General features: G+C 44.0%; 1 protein-coding gene across 3 annotated transcripts in view; it reads right to left on the bottom strand.

The window, feature by feature from the left end:
* Nucleotides 1-15,177, bottom strand: part of LOC112610866 (complement C1q and tumor necrosis factor-related protein 9A) — a 24,935-nt gene extending 9,758 nt beyond the window's left edge. Inside the window, exons 1-2 of one of the 3 annotated variants that reach the window (XM_025364432.1) lie at nucleotides 13,023-13,060; nucleotides 7,878-7,962 (exon numbers count right to left, since the gene is read on the bottom strand). The gene's annotated coding sequence lies outside the window, so the exon portion shown is untranslated. Of the gene's footprint in view, nucleotides 1-7,877; nucleotides 7,963-13,022; nucleotides 13,061-15,114 lie in introns of those variants that run through there. The other 2 variants (XM_025364431.1, XM_025364430.1) reach the window with 2 other exon arrangements.
* Between the last annotated feature and the right edge of the window lie 66 nt (nucleotides 15,178-15,243).

Here is a 15,243-nt window from a genome sequence, read left to right as displayed (position 1 = left end):
TTTTTTTTTTTGAGACGGAGTCTCGCGCTGTGTCACCCAGGCTGGAGTGCAGTGGCGCGATCTTGGCTCACTGCAAGCTCCGCCTCCCAGGTTCACGCCATTCTCCTGCCTCAGCCTCCGAGTAGCTGGGACTACAGGCGCCCGCCACCTCGCCCGGCTATTTTTTTGTATTTTTAGTAGAGACGGGGTTTCACCGTGTTAGCCAGGATGGTCTCGATCTCCTGACCTCGTGATCCACCCGCCTCGGCCTCCCAAAGTGCTGGGATTACAGGCTTGAGCCACCGCGCCCGGCCTGAACCTATACCTTTAAAATGCTTAACAGATAAGCCAATTGGGATAGAACAATGGCTGCTACGTAAAGAGAAACTGGAGGCTGCTGTAGAGAAATTAGTTGCTGAACAATTAGAAAATGGGCACATAGCTCCAGCATTTTCCTCTTGGAATTCTCCAGTTTTCATAATTATGAAAAAACTCAGGAAAATGGAGAATGTTAACTGACTTAAGAGCCATCAATTCAGTTATACAATCTATGGGAGCATTACAGCCAGGATTGCCTTCTCCTGCTATAATTCCAAAAAATTGGCCTTTAATAGTCATAGATTTAAAAGATTGTTTCTTTACTACCCCTTTAGCTGAGCAAGACTGTGAACGGTTTGCATTTATGATTCCTGCAGTAAAGGACCTGCAACCTGCTAAGCGTTATCATTGGAAAGTGTTGCCACAGGGCATGTTAAACAGTCCGACTACTTGCCAGACGTATGTGGGGCAAGCAATTGAACCTACTTGTAAAAAATTTTCACAGTGTTACATTATTCACTATATGGACGATATACTTTGTGCTGCCCCCACTCGAGAAACATTACTCCAATGTTATGATTACCTGCAAAATTCAATTTCTCGCACTGGTTTAATTATAGCTGCTGACAAAATTCAGACCACTACTCCCTACTCCTACTTGGGGACCTTAGTAAATGACACTACCATTGTGCCATAGAAAGTAACCATATGTCCAGATAAATTAAAAACATTAAATGACTTTCAAAAATTACTAGGGGTATTAATTGGATACGACCTGCTCTAGGCATTCCTACCTATGCCATGAGTAATCTGTTTTCTATCCTTAGAGGAAATCCTAGTCTCACTAGCCCTCGGCAATTAACAAAGGAGGCTGAGGTCAAGTTACAGCTGATTAACAAGCAAGTCCATAAGGCTCAGATAAATAGAATAGATTGAGAGAAGACTCTAGATTTGCTAATTTTTTCAACTCAGCATTCACCTACTGGTGTTACTGTCCAAGAACAGGACTTAGTAGAGTGGCTTTTTCTTCCACATACTAATTCATGGACTTTAACTCCTTACTTAGATCAAATCGCTACTATGATAGGGATTGGGAGAACTCGGATTATTTAATTACATGGATATGATTCTGGAAAAATTATTGTCCCTCTCACGAAGGCACAAATACAGCAAGCTTTTATAAATAGTCTTACTTGGCAAATCCATTTAGCTGACTTTGTGGGTATTCTCGATAATCATTTTCCTAAAACAAAGCTGTTTCAGTTTTTGAAATTAACTAATTGGATTCTCCCTAAAATAACTAAATTTAAACCAATTGAAGGTGCCGAGACTGTTTTTACAGATGGGTCTAGTAATGGTAAAACTTCTTATTCTGGCTCAAAAAGTAAAGTTTTCCAGAGGCCCTATACTTCAGCTCAAAAAGCGGAGCTTGCAGCGGTAACTGAGGTATTGACTGCTTTTGATATGCCTATTAATGTGACTTCTGATTCTTCATACATAGTTCATTCCACACAGTAAATTGAAAATGCTCAGTTACGATTTCATACAGAACAACAACTGATGACAAAAACAAAACAGGAGGAGAAATGGGGATGACAGGACAGCCCACACGCAATTGAATCTAGCATCATTTGGTGAAAAGATCCAATAATAAGAAGTTGGGAAATAGGTAAAATAATAACTTGGGGTAGAGGTTATGCTTCTATTTCTCCAGGCCAAAATCAACAGCCGATTTGGATACCATCAAGACACCTGAAACCTTATCATGAGCCAGATGACGGTGAGGAGGGCCCCAACTGTGACGAGCAACACCCATCGAGCACAGCCACCCACCTGGAGACAGATCAAGAAGCTGTCACAGATGGCAAAAGAAAACCTGAGTAAAGCGGGACAACCAGTCACAATGAATAATTTAATGGTAGCTATGATAGCGGTGATCACCACTGACGTGAATATTCCTTCAATAAGGGCTGGTAATAATGCCTGGATGCAACCACTCTGACACAGTTACACACACGTTCTGATCTCAGTATTTACCATAATAAATCTGCTCCTATAATTGAGGCATACTGCCCTTAAAAATCTATTTGTAAACAGGATTGAACCCAGTTAGCAAAAATGAATGTACTTGTTTAGGAAGATTGCTTTGCAGAACAGGCAGAGGTGCTGCACAATGATTCCTATGGAATCATTATTCATCGGTCCCCTAAGAGGATGTTTAGCTTGAATTGCACCTCTCAGTCTGTGTGCCACAGCCACACTATGTTCAGATGATCTGAACAAAATGGTCAGATGGCAGAAATGCTAAGAAGTACACCAAAAGTTCCCATTATCTGGAACCATGGCAGTATAGTGGCACCTCAACCTCAAATGGTATGGCCCACTCTAGGAGCTAAACATAAGGATTTAGGGAAACTATTACATGCTCTTAATAAGATCAAAATTTGGGAAACCATAAAAAAGCATCTAGAAAAGATGGAAGAAAGGGTATCAGTGATTGAAGATCAAATGAACGAAATGGAGCGAGAAGAGAAGTTTAGAGAAAAAAGAGTAAAAAGAAACGAACAAAGCCTCCAAGAAATATGGGACTATGTGAAAAGACCAAATCTACGTCTGATTGGTGTACCTGAAAGTGATGGGGAGAATGGAACCAAGTTGGAAAACACTTCAGGATATTAACGAGGAGTACTTCCCCAACCTAGCGAGGCAGGCCAACTTTCAAACTCAGGAAATACAGAGGACACCACAAAGATAGTCCTCAAGAAGAGCAACTCCAAGACACATAATTGTCAGATTCACCAAAGTTGAAATCAAGGAAAACATGTTAAGGGTAGCCAGAGAGAAAGGTCGGGTTACCCACAAAGGAAAGCCCATCAGACTAAGAGCGGATCTCTCGGCAGAAACTTTACAAGCCAGAAGAGAGTGGGGGCCAATATTCAACATTCTTAAAGAAAAGAATTTTCAATCCAGAATTTCATATCCAGCCAAACTAAGCTTCATAAGTGAAGGAGAAATAAAATCCTTTACAGACAAACAAATACTGAGAGATTTTGTCACCACCAGGCCTGCCTTACAAGAGCTCCTGAAGGAAGCACTAAACATGGAAAGGAACAACCAGTACCAGCCACTGCAAAAACATGCCAAATTGTAAAGACCATTGATGCTAGGAAGAAACTGCATCAACTAACGAGCAAAATAACCAGCTAATATCATAATGACAGGATCAAATTCACACATAACAATATTAACCTTAAATGTAAATGGGCTAAATGCTCCAGTTAAAAGACACTAACTGGCAAATTGGATAGAGTCAAGACCCATCAGTGTGCTCTATTCAGGAGACCCATCTCATGTGCAGAGACACACATAGGCTGAAAATAAAGGGATGGAGGAAGATCTACCAAGCAAATGGAAAACAAAAATAAAGCAGGGGTTGCAATCCTAGTCTCTGATAAAACAGACTTTAAACCAACAAAGATCAAAAGAGACAAAGAAGGCCATTACATAATGGTAAAGGGATCAATTCAACAAGAAGAGTTAACTATCCTAAATATATATGCACCCAATACAGGAGCACCCAGATTCATAAACCAAATCCTTAGAGACCTACAAAGAGACTTAGACTCCCATACAATAATAATGGGAGACTTTAACACCCCACTGTCAACATTAGACAGATCAACGAAACAGAAAGTTAACAAGGATATCCAGGAATTGAACTCAGCTCTGCACCAAGTGGACCTAATAGACATCTACAGAACTCTCTACTGCAAATCAACAGAATATACATTCTTCTTAGCACCACATCACACTTATTCTAAAATTGACCACATAGTTGGAAGTAAAGCACTCCTCAGCAAATGTAAAAGAACAGAAATTATAACAAACTGTCTCTTAGACCACAGTGCAATCAAACTAGAACTCAGGATTAAGAAACTCACTCAAAACTGCTCAACTACATGGAAACTGAACAACCTGCTCCTGAATGACTACTGGGTACATAATGAAATGAAGGCAGAAATAAAAATTTCTTTGAAACCAATGAGAACAAAGACACAACATACCAGAATCTCTGGGACACATTTAAACCAGAGTGTAGAGGGAAATTCATAGCACTAAATATCCACAAAAGAAAGCAGGAAAGATCTAAAATTGACACCCTAACAACACAATTAAAAGAACTAGAGAAGCAAGAGCAATCACATTCAAAAGCTAGCAGAAGGCAAGAAATAACTAAGATCACAGCAGAACTGAAGGAGATAGAGACACAAAAAGCCTTTCAAAATATCAATGAATCCAGGAGCTGGTTTTTCGAAAAGATCAACATAATTGATAGACTGCTAGCAAGACTAATAAAGAAGAAAAGAGAGAAGAATCAAATAGATGCAATAAAAAATTATAAAGGGGATATTACCACTTATCTCACAGAAATACAAACTACCATCAGAGAATACTATAAACACCTCTATGCAAATAAACTAGAAAATCTAGAAGAAATGGATAAATTCCTGGACACATACACCCTCCCAAGACTAAACCAGGAAGAAGTTGTATCCCTGAATAGACCAATAACATGTTCTGAAATTGAGGAAATAATTAATAGCCTATCAACCAAAAAAAGTCCAGGACCAGACAGATTCACAGTCAAATTCCACCAGAGGTATGAAGGGGAGCTGGTACCATTCCTTCTGAAACTATTCCAATCAATAGAAAAAGAGGGAATCCTCCCTAATTCATTTTATGAGGCCAACATCATCCTGATACCCAAAGCCTGGCAGAGACACAACAAAAAAAGAGAATTTTAGACCAATATCCCTGATGAACATTGATGCAAAAATACCTCAATAAAATACTGGCAAACTGAATCCAGTAGCACACCAAAAAGCTTATCCACCATGATCAAGTGGGCTTCATCCTTGGGATGCAAGGCTGGTTCAACATACGCAAATCAATAAACATAATCCATCATATAAACAGAACCAAAGACAAAAACCACATGATTATCTCAATAGCTGAAGAAAAGGCCTTTGACAAAATGCAACAGCCCTTCATGCTAAAAACTCTCAATAACTAGGTATTGATGGGACATATCTAAAAACAATAAGAGCTATTTATGACAAACGCATAGCTAATATCATACTGAATGGGCAAAAACTGGAAGCATTCCCTTTGAAAACTGGCACAAGACAGGATGCCCTCTCTCACCATGCCTATTCAACATAGTGTTGGAAGTTCTGTCCAGGGCAATCAGGCAGGAGAAAGAAATAAAGGATATTCAATTAGGGAAAGAGGAAGTCAAATTGTCCCTGTTTGCAGATGACACGATTGTATATTTAGAAAACCCCATCGTCTCAGCCCAAAATCTTCTTACACTAATAAGCAACTTCAGCAAAGTCTCAGGATACAAAATCAATGTGCAAAAATGACAAGCATTGCTATATATATATACAATAACAGACAAACAGAGAGCCAAATCATGAGGGAACTCCCATTCAAAATTGCTTCAAAAAGAATAAAATACCTAGGAATTCAACTTACAACGGATGTGAAGGACCTCTTCAAGGAGAACTATGAACCACTGCTCAACGAAATAAAAGAGGACACAAACAAATGGAAGAACATTCCATGCTCATGGATAGGACGAATCAATATTGTGAAAATGGCCATACTGCCCAAGGTAATTTATAGATTCAATGCCATCCCCATTAAGCTACCAATGACTTTCTTCACAGAATTGGAAAAAACTACTTTAAAGTTCATGTGGAACCAAAAAAGAGCCCGCATTGCCAAGACAATCCTAAGCCAAAAGAACAAAGCTGGAGGCATCATGCTGCTTGACTTCAAACTCTACTACAAGGCTACAGTAACCAAAACAGCATGGTACTGGTACCAAAACACAGATATAAACCAATGGAACAGAATAGAGCCCTTGGGAATAATACCACAGATCTACAACAATCTGATCTTTGACAAACCTGAGAAAAACACAAAATGGGGAAAGGATTCCCTACTTAATAAATATTGCTGGGAAAATTGGCTAGCCATATGTAGAAAGCTGAAACTGGATCCCTTCCTTACAGCTTATACAAAAATTAATTCAAGATGGATTAAAGACTTAAATGTTAGACCTAAAACCAGAAAAATCCTAGAAGAAAACCTAGGCAATACCATTCAGGCCGTAGGCATGGGCAAGGACTTCATGACTAAAACACCAAAAGCAATGGCAACAAAAGTCAAAATTGACAAATGAGATCTAATTAAACTAAAGAGCTTCTTCACAGCAAAAGAAACTACCATCAGAGTGAACAGACAATTTGCAGAATGGGAGAAAATTTTTACAATCTACCCATGTGACAAAGGGCTAATATTCAGAATCTACAAAGAACTTAAATTTACAAGAAAAAAATCAAACAACCCCATCAAAAAGTGGGCAAAGGATATGAACAGACACTTCTCAAAAGAAGACATTTATGCAGGCAACAGACACATGAAAAAATGCTCATCATCACTGGCCATCGGAGAAATGCAAATTAAAACCACAATGAGATACCGTCTCACACCAGTTAAAATGACGATCATTAAAAAGTCAGGAAACAACAGGTGCTGGAGAGGATGTGGAGAAACAGGACTTTTACACTGTTGGTGGGACTGTAAACTAGTTCAACCATTGTGGAAGACAGTGTGGTGATTCCTGAAGGATGTAGAACTAGAAATATCATTTGACCCAACCATCCCATTACTGGGCATATACCCAAAGGATTATAAATCATGCTGCTATAAAGACACATGCACATGTATGTTTATTGCGACACTATTCACAACAGCAAAGACTTGGAACCAACCCAAATGTCCATCAGTGACAGACTGGATTAAGAAAATGTGGCACTTATACACCACAGAATACTATGCAAACATAAAAAAGGATGAGTTCATGTCCTTTGTAGGGACATGGATGAAGCTGGAAACCATCATTCTGAGCAAACTATCGCAAGGACAGAAAACCAAACACCACATGTTCTCACTCATAGGTGGGAATCAAACAATGAGAACATTTGGACACAGGAAGGGGAACATCACACACCGGGCCTGTTGTGGGGTGGGGGGAGTGGGGAGGGACAGCATTAGGAGATATACCTAATGTAAATGACATGTAAACGGGTACAGCACACTAACATGGCACATGTATACATATGTAACAAACCTGCATGTTGTGCACATGTACCACAGAACTTAGAGTATAATTAAAAAAAAAAAAAAAGAGGTTTCTCGAGCCGTCAAGCTCATAGAAAGAAAAAGTAGGATGGTGGTTGCCAGGGGTGAAGAGAGAAGGAAGTGGGAGTTGTTTGATGGGTACAGAGTTTCTGTTTGGGAAGATTTTAAGAGTTTCTGTTTGGGAAGATTTTAAGAGAGTTCTGGAGATGGGTGGTGGTGATGGTTGTACAACAAAGAGAATGTACTTAATGCCACTGGACTGTGTCCTTAAAATGGTGAAGCTGGTAAGTTTTATGTTATATATTTTTTACCACATTAAACACTTAAATTAAATTTTTAAAAAAGTAAAGCATTCCAAGCAGTCTTACTGAAATGAGAGGTATTCTCTCAGTCATGGTCTTGTTTTTCTAGGAGGCCACTGTGAAGAAGGGCCACACACACAGCAAACATCACCTAGTTCGGGACAAGTGCGTTTTCAAGTCCTTTCCTCTGTAGACACTGCCCCCACCCCAGGTGATCCATGCAGTTTCCCCGCAGCAGGACTAAGACAACGCTTGGGCAGTGCTCCAAACAGAGGGAGCAGCAAACGCAAGGCCTGGAAGGAAGAGGAAACGTGGATGGCCGGGCCTCCTGACTCAGCAACGCGCCCACTCAGGGCTGCGGAGCAGCATGTTACTCTCCCACATGGCGCCCGTCATGGCAGGGGCTTGACACTTGTTTATGTAATTGTAGGATGAAGAACCTGACTCCCTGCCCGACTGTATTTCCTCATTATTGTCTTCCTAGCACCCAATAGCAAACTTGGAACAGCAGATTGAACAAATACTTGTTGAATGGAATTAATGTACCATGGGAGATGTCTTAGGATATATTTATATATAATTTTTGGAGACAAGGTCTTGCTCCATCACCAAGGCTGAAGTACAATCATGCAATCACAGCTCACTGTAGTCTCAACCTCCCAGCTCAAGCGATCCTCCTGCCTCAACTTCCTAAGTAGCTGGGACTACAGGCATGCACCACCACATCCAGCTAATTTTTTTTTTTCTTTTTCTTTTTGAGATGTAGTTTCGCTCTTGTGGCCCAGGCTGGAGTGCAATGGCTGATCTCTGCTCACTGCAACCTCCGCCTCCCAGGTTCAAGCAATTCAACTTTTCAGGTAGCCGGGACTACAGGCACCATCACCATGCCCGGCTAATTTTTGTATTTTTAGTAGAGACAGGGTTTCACCATGTTGGCCAGGTTGGTCTCAAACTCTTGACCTCAGGTGATCCGCCTGTCTTGGCCTCCCAAAGCGCTGGTATTACAGGCACGAGCCATTGCCTATTTTTTTCTTTCTTTCTTTTTCTTTGGAGAGACTGGGTCTCACTCTGTTGCCCAAGCTGGTCTTGAACTGAGCTCAAGTAATCCTCCCGCCTCAGTCTCCCAAAGTGCTAGTATTACAGGCTAAAGCCCCTGCACCTGACTTTTAGGATTAAAACAAAACAAAACAAAAACGTGGGCCTAGTGCAACTGGTCAGAACCCAGATCCTCTCACAGTGCTGACAGCCGTGTAAATCTGCACATCTTTCTGGAAAAATTAAAGAGCAAAAGACATCTATGTCTTTCACCTTATATTCCTATCCCTAAAATTCTTTCTAATATTCCAAAACTGTGTGCCAGTTGTGTGACATTACCTGCCGCATTATCTGTAACAGGTGAAAAGTGCATGCTACATAATATGTAACAATAGGGGAAGGGTTTACTATCTGTAATAGTATGTAACTGCTGCGATAATTATGAAGGTCATGTAGAAATATGTAAATGATATACGTTGTGCTGAATTTTAACAGTAGACTAAAATGCCATGTACATTACAAATGTACTTACGACTGTATGAATATTGACAAAACTCGAAGTGAATATATGCAAATAAAGATGGTTGCTTTAGAATGGGGGGCGGTTATGGGAGCTTTTCATTTATAAAAAATGCTTTTTTCTAGTGCCTACACAAATATTTCTAGAGATTGTGAAAACCAGCCACACTCTCTGCCATGCGAAGTCTGTATTGCCATCTGGTGGAAATGTCACAGGGTGCAGCCTAACGCAAAGGGAGGATTTTTGGAAAAGGAAATGCAGATGTTTCCCTTCGAAGTCACAAATCCGCTCCATTCCAGGAAATTGAGTTGAGTTTTCTTGGAGCCAAATTCCATGAAGAATATACTCGAGCCTCCTTTGTTAAACTCAGAAGGGGCTGGAAGCAGTCAAATCTAAATTCCATCAACCAAACTTTGTCGAGGGTTCTATAATTTTCATTTTAACTTTTCAAAATGTGGAGCACAACTATTCCAGGAATAAAATGATCCGAAGATCATAAAGGTGTCAGGTTAAACTCCAATTTGCTCTCCAGGGAAGAAGGAGCCAGCCTGAAAGCAAACAGTTACTCTTCTGTAATTCTTCCACTAGTTTTGCATACTTGATGTAGGCAGATTCTATCTAGCTTGTTTATACAGCATGGAGACAAGCTTCAGCAAATGATTTTGATTAACTAATATGCGTTCTCCCAAACACGCAGCAAAGTAAGTTGTGGCACTATTTCTTTTTTATTTATTTGTTTGTTTGTTTATAGAGATACAGTCTCATGATGTTGCCCAGGTCAGACTTGAACTCCTAGGCTTAAGTGGTTCTCCTGTCTCAGCCTCCCGAATAGCTGGGATTAGCGACATGGCCAACACCCAGCTTGGCACTATTTTTTAATAAGAAATTTTAGCAAGTTTATACCTCCTATTTAGCCTCTTCTTTAATGTAGAACATTGAGGATTTGCACAAGGAATATAGAAGAAATTATATTAATGTTATTTTGAAAAATAAAAAATAACATTTGTGCCTCTCACAAAGCTATGGGTTGGACTCTCAGTTTCATTAGTTCAACTACAGTTACATTCTCAACTTTGAATTTCTGGGTCTGGTCTTCTTCCAGAAGGAGTGCCTTCTGGAAAGACCTAGGAGCCTCTTCTGTCTCCCACCTTTCCCTGCAATCACCTCCTCCCTCTCTCTGAATTACTGTTCTCCCCAGTCCCCACTTACTCTGTACACCACACCTAGATTAGTGATCACTTAGGAGGCACCAACCTGGGTTAGAGCTTTATGAAGATCGTGACTACATTTTTCCACTTCCTTATTTTCAGTCAAGTATTTGTTGGATGAATCAATGCAGGCATGCAAGAAATACTATCCTAGTTCCAACTGTGTGTGGACCATTACCAGCTGACTGGGTATCAACTCTGATCCTTGTCAGTGCTTTCGTGGAGTTGCTAGTTATCTCCAACACCTCTTCTCCCCTCCATCCATAGTAATAGAAATTTTAGCTGGGCACTCCCTAGCCTCCCTTGTAGCCTGGATATGACCATGAAACCAGATTACGGGCCATGGGAATGAGCAAAAGTGAGGCGTGTAATTGTATGCAATGACTGGCCTTAAAGGGTAAGGGGGTGCCCTTGCCCGCTTCCTGTGTGGGGGTGTGCATGGCGTGGTGAACCATGTGGGACTCCTTGAAGGAGGGCAACAATTTGGGGATAGAAAACCCCTGGCCTCAGATGACTCCACAGGCCAGACCTGTCCTGCCAGCACATCTTTGACACGAGCACATGAAACAGAAATAGCTTCTACCTTGTGTAAGCCACTGTTATTTGGGGTCTCTGTGACACACAGCTGAGCCCACATCCTGACTAACACAAGGCGTGCACCGCCCAAGGTGTGGCCGCTCATCAGAAGTGAGGAGGCTTGCAGACATCTGTAGTCAGCCAGTGACAGCCGCTGGGGACTCACTGGGCCTACAACCCTCCCAGTAATATATGTAAAAAGTGACAACAGTCACTGCCTTAGACAGATCAAGACAAGATCCCTATACATTCATATCGTATGAATGTATAGAAAATAGAGGCCATCATTCTGGGGAATACTGTGACTGCATGAGCCTGACAAACTGGCTTGGTCGGGGCAAGGAACACAGACTGCAAATAACTTTGAAGTTAATGTTTTTAGTCTCCCCAAAGTAGGTTCTTATTTAGCTCACTTATTTCTGGCTCATTCTCTTATACTTTACCTATATCTGTCCTGTGCTAAAGAATCTCTTGATAAATGGTCACCCAGTGCCCTTCCTGATTAATTTTCTCCAAGAACATCATGTCCTTAATTCAACAGCCAAGGTCATCACTCCTCAAGATTCCTTTTTTTTTTTGAGACGGAGTCTCGCTCTGTCACCCAGGCTGGAGTGCAGTGGCCAGATCTCGGCTCACTGCAAGCTCCGCCTCCCAGGTTCACGCCATTCTCCTGCCTCAGCCTCCCAAGTAGCTGAGACCACAGGCGCCTGCCACCAAACCTGGCTTTTTTTTTTTTTTTTTTTTTTGTATTTTTAGTAGAGACGGGGTTTCACCGTGTCAGCCAGGATGGTCTCAATCTCCTGACCTTGTGATCCGCCCGCCTCGGCTTCACGAGGGATTGGGCTGGGATTACAGGCGTGAGCCACCACGCCCGGCCACTCCTCTAGATTCTTAACTCTCCAAAGCTAAGATTTAATACAAACCTGCTAGAAATAAGCTGAGTGATATCTACTGGGTTTCCAAACCTCAGAGCCTCAGCTTCCTCCTGTATGCGCTGGAAAGGATGAACTAACGCCCTCCCAGATCTGACAGTCTAAGAGTCCAAATAGCTCTAGGGTGCCCTCATCGAATATATTGTCTTCCATGCACTCTCTATAGTATACACTTTATACATTTCTTCTTCAACATATCTTGACAGTTATTTTTTCCTGCACTGTAAATTAGCATAGCCATAAAAATGAAAACGTGTACAATTTGAATATGATGAACCTGATCAGGAAAAAAAAGTACACATTAAAATTTGTGCAAAATAATCTATAAGCTTCTCTAGACAGCTCTCTGAAAAAGGTCCATTATAGGCCGGGTGTGGTGGCTCACACCTGTAATCCCAGCATTTGGGAGGCCGAGGCGGTTGGATCACAAGGTCAGGAGTTCAAGACCAGCCTGGCCAAGATTGTGGAACCCCCATCTCTACTAACAATACAAAAATTAGTCGGGCGTGGTGGTGCATGTCTGTAATCCCAGCTACTCGGGAGGCTGAGGCAAAGAATTGCTTGAACCCAGGAAGCGAGGTTGCAGTGAGCTGAAATCATGACACTGCACTCTAGCCTGGGCGACAGAGCAAGACTACATCTAAAAAAAAAAAAAAAAGCCCATTATTCTCATGACTTATTCTATGGTTTTTGTCTCTCCTCCCAGCCAATTGCAGAGTTCTAGCAGAAGAATTTCAAAATCTGCTTTTATCTCCTCTTTAGCCTCTTCCTCAATAATGAATTTTGAAAGCAGCATACCCCTTTCCTACCCAAAACTCTATAGACATCTGACTATTTTGCAAATAACTAAGCAGGATTATCCCACAGATAATATAAGCGCTGTTTTACGACCTAGATGCCTTAAATTGAATGTAAAGAAATCCTTTCCTAATGAACTTACCTGGACCTGAGGGCTGCAGGCTGGACCCAGGCACTGTGTAAACCAAGAATCAAGGTCCAGCTAAATAAAATCAGCCTTCCTGCCGTACAATTCCCCAGTGGATATGTCTGCAAAATAGCAGGAAGGGGAGGGAACAGAGGAAGGCCAAGATGTCCTGGAAGAGCTTCAAGAATTACTGCAACACTTAGGTAGCATCTTCTACCAGCACCACTTAGTTTAGAAAAGTTAACTCCTTTTGAATGAAATGAGGGAATACTTGGAAGGGGGGTCTGAAGGAAGGAGTGCCCCAGGCAGGTTTCCTTTTCAAAGTGATGCTCATGCCTTTGCTTCAGTGCTTCTCCCTGACCTTGGGGTAATTAGGAAGCAACAGGACAAAACTGAAGGCTGCTAACAGTGGCTCATTTGGATCCCGGACCATTAGAATTCCTATCGCTTAATCAGATTTTCAGACGTCTGTGTCCTAATTGCTTACGAGTTTAGGCATTTGTGTAGGTAAGGTTCGGTGCCCATTCCCCTCTCACTCACAATCACACTCCACCTGCCGCGGGGAACGCGGTGCAACCATTTGTTCAACGCCGGTAACCAAGGATCCACTTTCCTCGTGCCTAGCAGTAACATTTATCTAAAACTTACAACAGCTTCCAGGGGACGGAGGAGCCCAGCCCGGTTTCCCCAGATGCCGCCGTGCACGGAGCAGGAGCAGAGGCCACGCGGGAGTCTGGTGTCCGGGTGGATGCGGGGCGCGCCCCAGCTCGGAGGCGCCGACTCCCTCCCCCCACGCCTTACTCACACCGTGCCTCAGTTTCCCCGTCAGTGCAGCGGACAAGACAATGCCGCGGTCCCAGGCGGGCGGCGGGATCTAATTAGTGGGTGTAAAATGCGCGGGATCTGGCTTCTCCCGGGCGCCCCGCAGCCTGCCCCGCTCTTGGTGGCTAAAGGCAGGGAGCCCCTGAGTCCAGCGCGGCTGGGGGGTCTCAGCAGCTCTGGCCGGGCCCCCTCCCGCCTTTGTGGTCCGGCCTCCGACCCCTGCACCGCAGGCGGCCCCCACGGAACGCGCGACGGGTCCCCGACCTCCCGCTGCGGACACCGGTCCCGCCGCCCGGCCCTTCCCCGCCTCCCGCGCCTCTGCCCCCGGGGAGCTCCGGACAGACCCGCCTGGGCAGCCTCGACCTCGGCCGCAGAGCCTCGGGCCTCCACGGGCCACGCGCGCCCCATTCCGGGCTCTCCCACGTCTGCACTCTCCAGCCCGGCCACGCCGAGGCTTCCAGAACCTGCCCTGCGGCCCCGCTTTGCTGACACCCCACCCACCGCGTGGGCTCGTCCCGCCTCCGGGCCTCCTGCCAGGGCCTGGGGTCCGTGCGAAGCGGCTCAGGAGTGAGACCCCGGCCCCTCCTTACAGGGAAAACGGCTCCATCCTCTCGGTGCTTCCTGCCCGCAGCGTCTCCAGCCTCGGGGTGCTGCGGCCCAGGCTCAGCTCGGTTCACTCCAGCTTTGCCCGTCTCGCCAGGGCGGAGCAGGGGCGCGCTTATGTTAGGTCATCTCCCCACAACTCCCCTGGAAGAAAACGCCACCCCCATCCCTTTCACTCTCTGCTATACATGGTGCCACTATGCGCTGCCCTGTGGGTTGTGGGGCTCGCCCCCTCCGCACCCTAGTGCCCGCCCTCCCCAGTGCAGCCCAAGGAGGGGGCGCAGGTCACTTTGGGAAGCAGGTGGATGTTAAGAGTGAACAAAAAGTGGGGAGGAGCCACTTGGCAGCCTTCATAGGAATCCTTTTCTGATTACAGCCACAGCAAACAACGGGCTGTTGACTGAGCTCTTCTGAGCTGTTTGTTAGAGAAGGAAATTCTAATCTACCCACCCGCAAAGGGCGAGTGAGCAGGGCCACTAACACAGCTCCTGTAGCTGGGCCTAGCCTTCAGGGGCAGTCAGAGGGGACAGTCAGTTCTCTCTGTCTCCTCTCCATGATCCCTAGCAAAAGCGGCCCCATCCCACTGCTCCCTTCCACATCCCTCTTACTCCAACCACTGGCTTTTCTCAAGCCAGGGTGCCCTCCTAGGTTGCCCTTGGAGCCCTCCCTCTCCCACGCCTACCCAGGGGTTACATGGAGCTCCTCAATGGATGAGTTGTTGCCACTGAGAAGTCTAGGGACATCAGGGCAGCAGAGGCACTACAAATCCCAGACGCCCCCGCACCCAGCTCTCCACTTCCTCCTGTTAATA

This window comes from Theropithecus gelada, chromosome 17, assembly GCF_003255815.1.
Source record: "Theropithecus gelada isolate Dixy chromosome 17, Tgel_1.0, whole genome shotgun sequence".
NCBI lineage: Eukaryota > Metazoa > Chordata > Mammalia > Primates > Cercopithecidae > Theropithecus > Theropithecus gelada.
The sequence above is the reverse complement of the archived record's forward strand: the minus strand, read 5'-3'. Positions and strand labels throughout refer to the sequence as shown.